Below are 12198 nucleotides of genomic sequence, written 5' to 3'. Positions count from 1 at the left end.
TGTGTGTGTGTGTGTGTGTGTGTGTGTGTGTGTGTGTGTGTGTGAGTGTCTGTACCAGCAAGCACTTTCCACTGTGAGTGACTCTGTGAGTATGTGTATGTGAACAGTGCAGGGACATGGAGGCCAGAGAGGGCCAGTAGGTGTCTTCCTCCACCTTAATTTTTTGAGACAAAGTCTCTCCCTGAACCTAGAACTCATTGATTCATCTAGACTAGGTGACAGTGAGCTTCAGGGGCCTGTGTGTCTCAGACATCAGCTTCCATGCCCGGTTTTTATGAGGGTGCAAGAGTTTCATGCTCAGGTCCTTTTGCTGGCACAGCAAGTGCTTTAACTCCCTAAGCCATCTCCCCAGACGCGTTGTTATTCACTTACTGGGATATTACTTAAGCACTCTACAGTGCTGGCTCCCTAAGACCCTTACCCTAGGACACCGGCACACGGCCTTTTTAGGCAAACAAAAAAATTAACCCTTTCTCCTGAGCATCATTTATTTTATTTCATTTTATTTTTTCATTTTAAGCCAGAGCTTAGGGATTAGCAGTTTGGGGCATCATTATTAATTATGTTATTTCTAATTAAGGAAGTTTCTAGGGTCAGGCTTCCTGCCGAAGTTTCTAGGCAGTTTGCCCAAGAAAGGACTTCATTAAGAAGTGAAGCAAACACGAAAACTAGAAGAGTACTCCAGGGGCAGCAGGGATTGCCTGGGGAGCCTGGGAGCTGTGATTGCTTAATTTTCTCTCTCAGCCTGACTCCCTCCAGCCTCCCTAGATCCTGGTTATTGTGGATGGAGAGAGGCCAGTTTTGGAGACTCAATCACAGCTCTCTGGTTCTGAAAAGAGAGGCATGTCCAGTGGTTGGACTGGGAAATCCCCCAGAGAAAGGGCTGCCTGGTGAGACAACAGAGATTTGGCTGTGCAATTCTTTCCAGCAGGATGTATTCAGATGTAAGAGCAGAACAGGTCACAGTGTGAGGCCCTGCAGGAAGCATGGATGCAGAGAGTCCTGGGGCCACACTGTGGGCTCATGAAGGACCCGCTTTTCCTCCACCGTGGCTCTGCCTTCTTCTATGGGTTGGAGGTCATTCATAGGCTGCTTTGTCTTCCGGGCTTCCAGCACCTCCATTGTCCATACCTCATTCACCACAGAGGAAGGCAGTCCATCTTCCAAGTCCCCCTAAGGAGGAGGCAGCGTCCTTTCACACACACACACTGGCCAAAAGTGGTCACAGCATGCTTGCTACAAACTCAGTTGGCAGCAATGGTGTAGGCCTGGAAACCATGGCTACCTTCCGTGGGTATGGAGCCAGTGAACATGGTGGGGTTTTCAGAATACAAGAGTAGTGACAAAGGCCACTGAAAGGTGGCCCCAGGGTGTCACATGGATATCTCTGTCTTGGCCTGCACACAGAAATACCCCTGACCCAACTTGCACACAGAGACGTCACTATCCCAGCTTTGCCTGGAAACCACAGCCTCTTGAAGTGTATCAGAGTGCCAGGGTCTAACAAGCCTACATCTGAAATTTGAAGATTAAGTACATCCTGAAAGAAACCAACACAGGAAACAGAGGAACCAAGTCCTCCAGGAAAAGGCCGTGGATTCAGCTTTAGATACATGTGGGAAGAGAGAAGGGAGTCTGTTGCTTTGTTTCCTGGCTTTCAGAGTCCCTAGGAGATGGCCATGCTCCTGGCTGGCCACCAGGGGAGGTTGCTAGGCTCCTGGCTGGCCATGGGGTTGGCTAGTTCTGGGCCTTCTTTGGCAGTAGCAGGAGGGTGGGTAAGAAGTTGGAGGTCCCATATTCAACTTTTTGTCTGCTTTGAGAACTTTTTTTTTTTTATCAAGTATCAGCGCTTTGCTTCAAGGAGGGAACGTTGGAAAATGTCACCTATGTTTATGTTGCCCCTATGACGCTGACCTTGCCTCAGGGGACACGTACTGGTCCACACTCTTGGCCTGATCCCCCCGGGAAAGAGGCAGAATTTCTGAACTGTGTCCAGTCAATAAAACATGGCGGGCCTGGGTCCCAGCAGTCTGCCCTCAGAAAGTTCTCGGCTAGCCTTGAAGAAGCCACCATGCCCAGCAGGGTCCAAGAGAGAGTGGCATATCACAGACCCAGACCTGCTTCCTCCAGTTGCAAGGAACTGACTGTCTGCAACCCAGAAAGGAAAGCCCAGACCCTCAGATGCCGCCTGGAGAATCCCTAAGCAGACAGTGTGGCTGGAGCTGTGATGAGATGCATCACAAATCACAAGATAATAAGTGGATGTTTTCTTAACGTCATGGTCATGTTTGTGGTAACATGTGGGATGACAAAGACAGCTAAGGCACCAGCAACAGCCACAGGGAGATGCTGAGCAAATGTAGCTTCTTGCCATGTATGTGGTTCTCGAAGACCAGTGCCCACGATGTCACCTGGGAGCTGCAGACTAAATCTCACAACCTCTCTTATGACAGGCCCCTCAGGAGATCTGGTTGAGTGGAAGGCCATAAGTGGGCCAGCCATGCCCATAGGCAATGGTGGGAACCAGCTGCTAGGCTGCTGGGCACAGCACAAAAAGTCTGTGGGCTCAGAGGATGGGAAACTGAGGAGGGTTCTGCCTTCAGGGGCAGCTGGACCCAGGTACGTTTCTGATTGATTAATTAATTGCCCAATTAATTCTCACTGTTATCCTGAGGACTGAGTGCACAGCAGTCAGATGCTTCCAGAGACAAGACCAGCCAGAGGAGGAGTGCCAACAGGAAATGGGCAGGTGTTGCTGCCAGTGCCTATCTGAGGAAGAATTGTTGTCCTTGCCACCTCTCTTGGTTGAGTGAACTGAGGACCTGGGAGTTCGGAAACTCGAAGATCCCAGATGGCATGTGACAAAGGAAAAGCTGAATGTACACACCTCTGTTCCTGAATATCCCACATGTGGTTTCCAGGGGTGTCCTGGAGCAGGCATGAGTTGGAGGCAAGGCCACAGCAGGGCCTGGCACAACCCCTGTCATTGAAGGGATAGCTCAGGGATTTGCTGGATGCCTGGCTCCCACCTATCACATAGGCAACCTTTCACACTGTGCGGACCCTGTGAAGAGCTGGCTTTTCTGATTGTGTATGTCTTGAGGGGTGTCAATCTGTGTATGTCCATGCTGCCCTCTTGCTCAGGAGCTTAGCAGATGAGTGCATCTATGACACACTGACCACAGCCCAGAATCTCAGCAAATGCTAAAGCCACAGCAGCATCTGTGAAAGCTGCTTCCTAGCCTTGAAACCCATTGCTCTGCCTGTAGCTTTCTCCTTACCTGCTGAGGCTCATCGCTCATATTTGAGATCAGCTTGGAACTCAAGATAAAGGCAATGGTTTTCTTGAAGAGGGGGATCATGGGAACAAAGATAAGATGGCTTTCCTCTCCCAGAAATAAGGGCAAGGTAGGGGTTGCAGGAAAGTAGCTGTGGTCTTAGTTCCAAGCTGAAGACAACTGCCAATTAGCACCAGAGTCTCTTCAGGGTTAGGATATAGACCACACTGAGACATCCACAGACTCCATGAGACTTGAAAGAATCCTCTTAAAAGCTAAGAAACTCTTTCTGTCTTGGTCCCAGGTTCTCTTAGATGCAGCCATTTTCAAAACCAACTAACAAGATCAATCTACAGATGGTCTGTGAAGAAATCACTGGACCTCAGATACAGAAAAATGCCTTCAGGTACAAAGAAAGTAAAATATTTTCAGGTAGAGTACACGACCCTGGAGAACTGGACTCTGGGAAAACCACAACTGTCAGGTGCAGAATCCAAGGAGATGTACTTCCTGCCCTTTATTTCCCTGTTTCTCCATGCTTCATCCCCCCATCCCTCCAACCTCACCCTCGCCCATGCATTGAAAAGAGAGAGCTTGGACAGTCCACCAAGAAGTCGTTACAACCATCTACAGGTACATGGAGTTAAATGAGTCAGCAAGAGGCACCTCCAAAATGCCCATCCACAGACCAAGTGAAAACCTAGTTTGTCTGCATACATGCCTATTTCTGGAAAAGCCCCAAACAGTTTCACACTTTTACATAATTTCCTCTTTAAATTACTGGGGAACATGAGGCACTCCTGGCTAGTTCTGGTACCGTCTTTGGATCCAAAGAATCGCCCTTTAATGAGGAAACCTTTGCGGCGAAGACATTTACTGCAGAATCAAAATATGCCCGCTGTGTTCTCCTAGCTCAGGAGCATGCATGGATTCCAAAACACTGTTTGCCATGTGGAAGATGGATTGTATAGTTCCCAGGCTGCTATAGGCTGCCCCACGTGCACAGGAGGTTTGTGTTTGTAGGTCTTGATATTATGGACTGTTTCAAGGTAAAACAGATCTCAACCAGTTTCAAAGCTCACGCAGCCCTCAGGAAGGTGACCTTACTTTTCCAACTCCGATCTTAAGCATAACACCACCTGCAGACAGGAATATCTCCAGTGTCCCTGGAGAATACTTTCAAAAGTTGACTCCCATCTGAAAGTAGCATTCACAGAACAATTATTTGGCTTCATTTTCAGCGCCATGGTTAATTAGTACCAGAGGAAACCTAAGCAAAATCCTCACCATCCTTTCCCCAGGTCCCGTGGAAGGACGAGAAGCTATAACATAGGCTCCTGCGCTTTCCCATGGCTGCTTGGTGTGACCTCTCATTAGCACGCTTGCTGAACAAACACTGTGTTCCTGGATGGGGCGAGACGGGCTCTCTGCACACAGATCTCGATAAAAGGTTAAGCTGATGATGTGGAATTGCTCTGAAAATGAATTTGCTTTCGCCGACGCACACACGCGGATGGAGTTTGGGGATTCAGATGGAGCTTTGAGAAGCAAACATAAATACTTTGCAAACAGACAGCAACACCAGCCTCCCCCCACCCCTCCCGCCCAACCCTGCCTGCCTATTTCCTTGCTGCTTCTCTCCTTCCAGCACGTTCTTGTCTGTGCACAGCTGTTGCTCTGGTCCGGGGCCCCGTTAGTGTGGTGATGTTTCCGTGGGACAGTGTCGGCAACAACAGCTCTTGCATTGAAATATCAATACCCCTCTCCGGAGAAATGGCTGATGAAGTGCAGGGACTAGCAAATGGGTATTTCTTAATGCTTCAGAAATGCTTGGCCATGGTCCTGAGATCTCTCCATCTCTTCATTTGTTAAACTTTGGTGAAAGTATATGACGACTAATTGATACTGGGGCTGAAAACGCTCCTGGTGAAGAACACCAAGTCAGCCCAAGAGACCCTGTTCAGCTGGGCCAGGTGGCCGTATCTGAAGTAGGGCTGGGTGCCTTGGGCAGAGGTTGGCTGCTTGAAACAAGGACACTCCTCTTTGAACACTTCGTTTTGATGGCAGATTGTGACCATTGCTACTGGTTGACTCTCCTCGTGACAATGACTGGAAACTGAACTTGAGTCAGCTTAGGCATCACGGGGAAACTTTGGTTTCTAAATCTCTCATCTCTGATCAGAGCCACCTTTAGGTCATATGGGACCCAGGAGCTACAGAGGGGGTTCAATCTGTCTCTACCTCCCCTCCTCACATGGCAACAGAGTGAGCAACTGAGGAAGGGACAGCATCATCCAGAAGGTAGTACTCAGAGGTAAGGAAAAGAGACTGGCTCAGAGGTGTTGAACCAAGGCTTGTGCCTCTTGGAGGGTTTTATGTCTGTTCAGTTGGAGGATGCTGCTGACATTGGGCAGCTGGTGAGGGAAAAAGTGTCATGGCCACTGGCCCACTTTGCACAGCTGATAGGTGTGTCCACATGGCAGGCATGGACAGAATGCTCTTACTTCCCAACTCCTAGCCCCAGAGAGCCTGTTGTGATGCACAGTGAGTTTGGCAGGAGCTTTCCTCCATGTGACCCTGATTTGGGGTGTGGGGACCATCCAAATAACAGGGTCCAGCTCTGGAGAGTGGCCTCCGGTGGAAGCATATGTCTCTTCCTTCGCCCATGAAGGAGCCAGGTAAGCACTGAGCCTTACAGACCAGACCTTCCTGAGCCTTTGTATTCTGAAGTATGTTTCACTTTGAATTGCTTTCCCTTCAAGTGACCTTTACATTCCAGTTAAGGCATGAAACTGATTTCTGATTAAATTATGTGTGTGGGTCTGTTATGTTATTTCATTTCAGGGTAACACCCAGATTCTTGATGGATCAGTGTACTGTAAGGCAGTTGGGAAAAAGGGTGTGGGGACAGACATCAGATGCCACAGAGGGCACCTGGCTGACAGACCAAAACCAGCCCCCATACCTTATACATAGTCACAGAAGACAAACAAGAAAAAAAATAAGAGAAGTGCTTATAATCTCCAATATAAATTTTTAAATTAAAAATGCATGTATAGTGAGTATGTTCCCGAAAAGTGTCACCAACTGGGTGTTTGTGTGTCTGTACAAAGGACTTCAGTGTAAGACAGAATAAGGATGTTTGTCAGGCCCGTAATCTGCAGTTGGCCAGCTGGAACCCTGGAGAACAGTAGGGAGCTTCCATCTCAAAACAGATCCACTCGAGACCGAGAGGAGCCAGGATTCTGTGTGCATACACAAAAATGGGCAGTCATCCTTTTTTTTTTCCTCAAGGGAAATCTGTATTTAGGTTCTAACCAGGTGTTCACTGTTGAGAACAGTCCCACCCACACTGGGGAGGACCAGCTGCCCTCCCACTCAAATGACATTTCACCCAGAAACCCCTCACAGACATACCCAGAGTGACACTTGACCAACATCAGGCATCCCATGGTCCTGTCAACCAACACATGGAATTAAGCATGGTGGTCCCCACCATACCTGCCAGGAACGTGCCTCCCAACTAGGCTTTTCCTGAAATCTCTTGAGCTTAGTGTCATAGATGTCCTGAGACCCAGTTGACATTTTCTTCATGAAGGGTTTCCCGGTCCTGCCTTTGCTTGTCAAGACAAATATACTCAGAAACACATTGCCTCCAGCACAGTGAAGGCACCTCCATGAGTCAGGTTCACCACAGTGAGGCCAGCACCATGAGTCAGATCCACCACCATAAATCAGAATTGCTCACCTCTGCACCAGAAGGTTGTGAATCAGATAGTTGCTTCTTAGGGGTTGACTGTATCTCTTGTCTCTCCAGAAGGATCTGGAAACACCCCCAACTTAGTCATGACAAGTCCAATCATCTCCAGACACTGTCAAACATCCTCTAGGGAGCAAACTGCCCCCATATGACTGATGGCAGGAGGACATAGCACTGCATCCCATTCTTTCTGATCCCTTTCTTTAAGGGACAATGGGCTGCCTCAGCCTTTGGTGGCAAGTGGTGATAAAGGCCACAGTGCCTCTGCCTGAGACTCTCCTGAGCCCCACAGCCCACTGCTTTTTAAGCATCTATGGGCAGAGGGCCAGGCCCAAATCCCCACTGTGCTTCTCATTAGCAAGGATGGCTGCTTCCTCTCCCCTGGAGGCCAGGACTGGGCAGGTGGGTAAGGAGGAGAATGCACGACAGTGTTCCAACTTGGTGCCATGTCAGACAGGACAGTGCACCAGCTCGGTGCCATGCCAGAGGAGAGGGCAGAGCAGACAATTTCAACTTGCAGAACACAGAACGGCTCACCTTTGTAAACCCACCTAAGGGTGTTCAATAGAGCTACTCGTTCACCAGGAGAGATTTAAGACTCATGATTGAATTAGATCATATTAAAAGATTAATGTAAAATTAGATTTAAAAATAGCTTGAAAGGACTTTCACATTCAAAGGAGCTGAGCAGAGATTTCAAAGCAGAATTTGTTCCAAGGTGCATTGCGAGCTGTTTCTTCTTGAATATCAGATTTGACTACAAGAAAGAAGGCATCCTCAGGACACGCTGTGGGGTGCAGAGGATCGACCTGTGACGAATGGTGGCTGAAGAGACCACCAAAGTCTACAGGATCTGGCCTGGATGTGCTCTAGTTCCTCTTACATGAGGCAAAGTCACCTGCATGTGGTCTGTGTGAGTTTTGGGACAGACAAGCATAGGGAAATCTTAGCAACACATGCACGGCTCTCTCTTATCAATGTACCTAGGACCCCCTGTCTCTACCAAGCTGCTTACACATCCCGCTCAAAATGAGATTGCCTCTTCTCCCTAGAAATCCTCCAGTAAGCCCCCCAATTCCGTGTAAACATGTCCTGGAACATATTTGGAAACTACAGGTAGGGACCAATGCAGCATTAATTGGTTTCCTATGCATTGTAACTAGTCTTGGTTGTCAACTTGAACCTCAACTGAGGAATTGCCTTCATGAGACTGTGCGCATATCAGTTGGGGTGTTTCTTGATTGCTAATTAATGCAGCAGGGCCCAGCCCGTACCACTTCTGGGCAGGTGGGCCTAGGTTATATGGGAAAGGGAGCTGAACATGAGCTTGGGAGTATACTAGAAAGCAGTGTTCCTCCATGGTCTCTGCTTCAGTTCCTGCTTTGAGTTCCTGGGCATTTTCTTTTTAAAGCATAAACTGTATGCTGTAATGAGCTCTTTCCTCCCCAAGTTGCTTTTGGTTAGGGTGTTTATTATAGCCACAGAACATCAAGTGTGACAGTGTGCATTCAGTCATCAAACGGTGTCCTCCAAAATACTGCCCCATCTACCATCTGATGCCTATGCATAACTGGGCACACCTATGTTTGCAATTGGATGCATCCAGAGAAAAGGAAATGATCAGTGAGCCAAGGCTTATATAACCCCAGCCTGTTAATTAAATGAGAAAGCCACCCACGCTGTGCCCCCTAGCACATCTTCTCCTGCTGGACCCAATCATCGAGACCTTCAAGCACCCCAGCTCTGTGGTTCCCTTGACCCTTCCCCAGCCTGTGTGTTTACTTTGCTTCTGGATGGGAATCCTGAGCCCTTTGCTACATCTCTAGATGTTTGTAATTCATCAGTTCTTTAAATAAGGCGCCAAGCATCTGGAAACACTTGCTCCAGGCAGCGGGCTCGGGAACAGTCCTGGCTGAGAGCTTACTATGTGTCAGACTCAAATCAGCACTCAGAAGAGGGCCAGCAAAACTCTACCGCTGTCCTAAATAAACGTGGCTGGGTGGCAGTAGGAACTCTGGACTCTGGCCCAACTCATCCACAACCCTGCTCCACCACCCTCCTCACACTGTCTCGATTCTTACTTGGAAGATACCTGTCCAGGTTAGTACTTCTAACACATTGACACATGCTAGGATCATCTGTGAAGAAGACTCTTGGTAGCAGAATTACCTCTAGTCTGCAAGGGAGTTTTCTTGAGTAGTGATTGATGTGAGAGGAACCCTAGGCTAGTGGTCCTGGCGGCTATAAAAAAGCAGGCTGGTAAAGCCATGGGGAGCAAGCCAGTGAGAAGTACTCTTCCATGCTCTTTGCCTCAGTTCCTGCCTCAGCATTCCGGCCTTGAGATCCTGCCCTGACTTCTCTCAGTGATGACTTTAAGCTATAAATAAACCCTTTCCCTTCTAAATGAGGATTGAGCATCTTACCTAGGGTCCGCCTTCTTGATTAGCTTCTTTAGGTGTAGAGATTTTAGTGTGATTATCCTATATTATCCTATATAGATGTCTAATATTATCCTATATTATATGTCTAATATCCACTTCTAAGTGAGTATATGCCATGTATGTCTTTCTGCTTCTGGGATACCTCATTCAGGATGATCTTTTCTAGTTCCCACCATTTGCATGCAAATGGGATGGACATAGGAAGAGGGAGAAAAGAGGGAATAGGACAGGAGCCTACCACAGAGGACCTTTGAAATACTCTACCCGGCAGGGTATCAAAGCAGAGGCTGAGACTCATAGCCAAAATTTGGGTAGAATTCAGGAAATCTTATGAAAGAAGGGAGAGATAGAAAGACCTGGAAGGGACAGAAGCTCCACAAGGAGAGAAAAAAATCTGGGCACAGGGGTCTTTTCTGAGACTTATACTTCAACCAAGGACCATTCATGGAGCTAACCTAGAACCCCTGCACAGATGTAGCCCATGGCAACTCAGTGTTCAAGTGGGTTCCCTAGTAATGGGAACAGGCACTGTCTCTGACATGAACTCAGTGGCCTGCTCTTTGAGCACCCTGAGGAGGGTGCATCCTTACCAGGCCACAGAGGAAGACAATGCAGCCACTCCTGATGAGACCTGATAGGCTAGGATCAGCTGGAAGGGGAAGTGAACCTCCCATATCAGTGGACCGGGGTAGAGGCATGGGTAGAGAAGAGGGAGAAAGGGTAGTTGGGAGGGGACAAGGGAAGAGCTACAGTTGGGATACAAAGTGAATAAACTGTAATAAACAAATAAATAAATAAATTTAATAAAAATAAAATAAAAAAATAAACCCTTTCTGCCCCAGGTTGCTTTGGGTCATGGTTTGCATCAGAGCAATAGAAACCCTAACTAAGACAAGCCAAAGATGAGAAAATTCCTACTGCCCCCAGAAAATGAAAGGTATGGAGTCCATGCCTCCAATCTGACCCAGAGTGGGTCTACCACTGCCCTGCCAGCTCTGACTATGACTCTGAGCTCACCCACACTGCACCTGTCTTTTATGATTTTAATCAGACCACACCTGGACTGCTCAACACTTGCTTGAAGGAAATGCCAGCTCCACGAGAAACCCAAGAGTAAATTAAGCCTGAAGAAAACAGAAAAAAACAAAACAAAACAAAACAAAAAAAAAACCATGGTATCAACAAAGAGAAGAGTTAAAATCATAGAACTATGAAATAAGCAATATTGAAAATTAAAAGGCAAACAGTGCTTCAAAAGGTACACAAAATTAAACCAGCTATCGACGAAGATGAGAAGGTATTAAAAAGTGCCAGCATCAGGAATGCAGGAGGCCTTCTCTGAGATGTGGTGGTTATGAAGAGATAACAAAGTTAAGAAAGAATTAATGCCAGTCAGTTTTAAACATAGATGGAACTGAAGTTAAAACGTTTTGCTTCTCAAAACATACACAAGAAACACAAACGCTGACAGAGATGTACAATCCTTTGTCTTACCCCTTCCACAGAAACTAAATGTTACAGAGTACCCCGCAAACAAAGCTCAAGGCTGCCCCACCTCTTTCCAGCGATGCTTCCCCCCCAGGTCAGGGGTGGGACCATCATTCCAGAGACAGGAAACCCTCACAGGGAAACCTGTTACAGTTCCAGATGGTCCTGTGGAATCTTTTAAGCCCCAGCACTTGGATGATGTACTAACTAGTGGAAGCTTGTGCAGTGGGAGCGTTCTCATCTTTGGCATGTCTTAGTCAGGGTCTCTATTGCTCTGATGCAAACCATGATCCAAAGCAACCTGGGGCAGAAAGGGTTTATTTTTTATGTTTACTCACTTTTTATTCATCATGGGGGTGCAAGCAGCATGTGACACGGGAGCAGGGGTTTCAGGGGTTTCAGGCAACATGGTGGTTTACAGGGAGTATGGCAGCATAGGACACAGGGGCTGTTTTTTGTTTGTTTGTTTTTTCAGCGGAAAGAAATCAGAGCGAGGCTGGGGGCTACTATTGAAGGAACCAGTGTTTGGCACAAGACACTCCAAGATCAAATTCTCAGCACAAAGGGGATTTATTCATCCCAAAGGACAAAGGTCAGGGAATACTAAAGACAGGAGATAGAGGATGAGGAAGGAGATGAGAACAAGAGACAGGGGGAAGAGATATTTTTTTTTCCCCAGAGGGGCAACGAACTGCCTCTGGATAGAGGGGAGACAGAAGTGGCCAATAGGCAAATGGTAGTTTATAAAGATAAAAGGGGAAACCCGTGTTAGGATGGGGTGTTTAATGTTTAATTGGGAGTGTTAACTAGGTGAACCAAAGGGGGCTTCTGATAACTGGACTTTAGTACTTTGATAGCTGGACCTTTGTAGTCAACCTCAGGAGGACGAAGTGGCCAAATAAGGGAATAGACATTAGGCTAGCCTTAGGCATGAAATATAGTGGGTTTTAGCAAGGAAGAGGAAATAGGGGAGAAGGGCAAGGCCTGCCAGAGCCATGTTCACCAAGTTTGTGCTGGCTAGAGCCCCTTCAACTACAACCTCAAAGGCATACCCTAATGATCCACTTCTTTTAGCTGGGACCCAGCTCCAAAGCTTTCCACAGCTTCTCAAAGCTCAGAACCAAGGGTTCAGAACAGGAGGCCTTGAGGGACTTTTATATTGAAACCATGTGATTGGGGCTGCTGCCAACACTCCACCATCATGTTGACAGCTGGGACTCGAGATGTCAAA

Source organism: Psammomys obesus, unplaced genomic scaffold, assembly GCF_907164565.1.
Source record: "Psammomys obesus unplaced genomic scaffold, mPsaObe1.curated_primary_1811, whole genome shotgun sequence".
NCBI classification, from domain to species: domain Eukaryota; kingdom Metazoa; phylum Chordata; class Mammalia; order Rodentia; family Muridae; genus Psammomys; species Psammomys obesus.
This window is presented reverse-complemented; position numbering follows the sequence as displayed.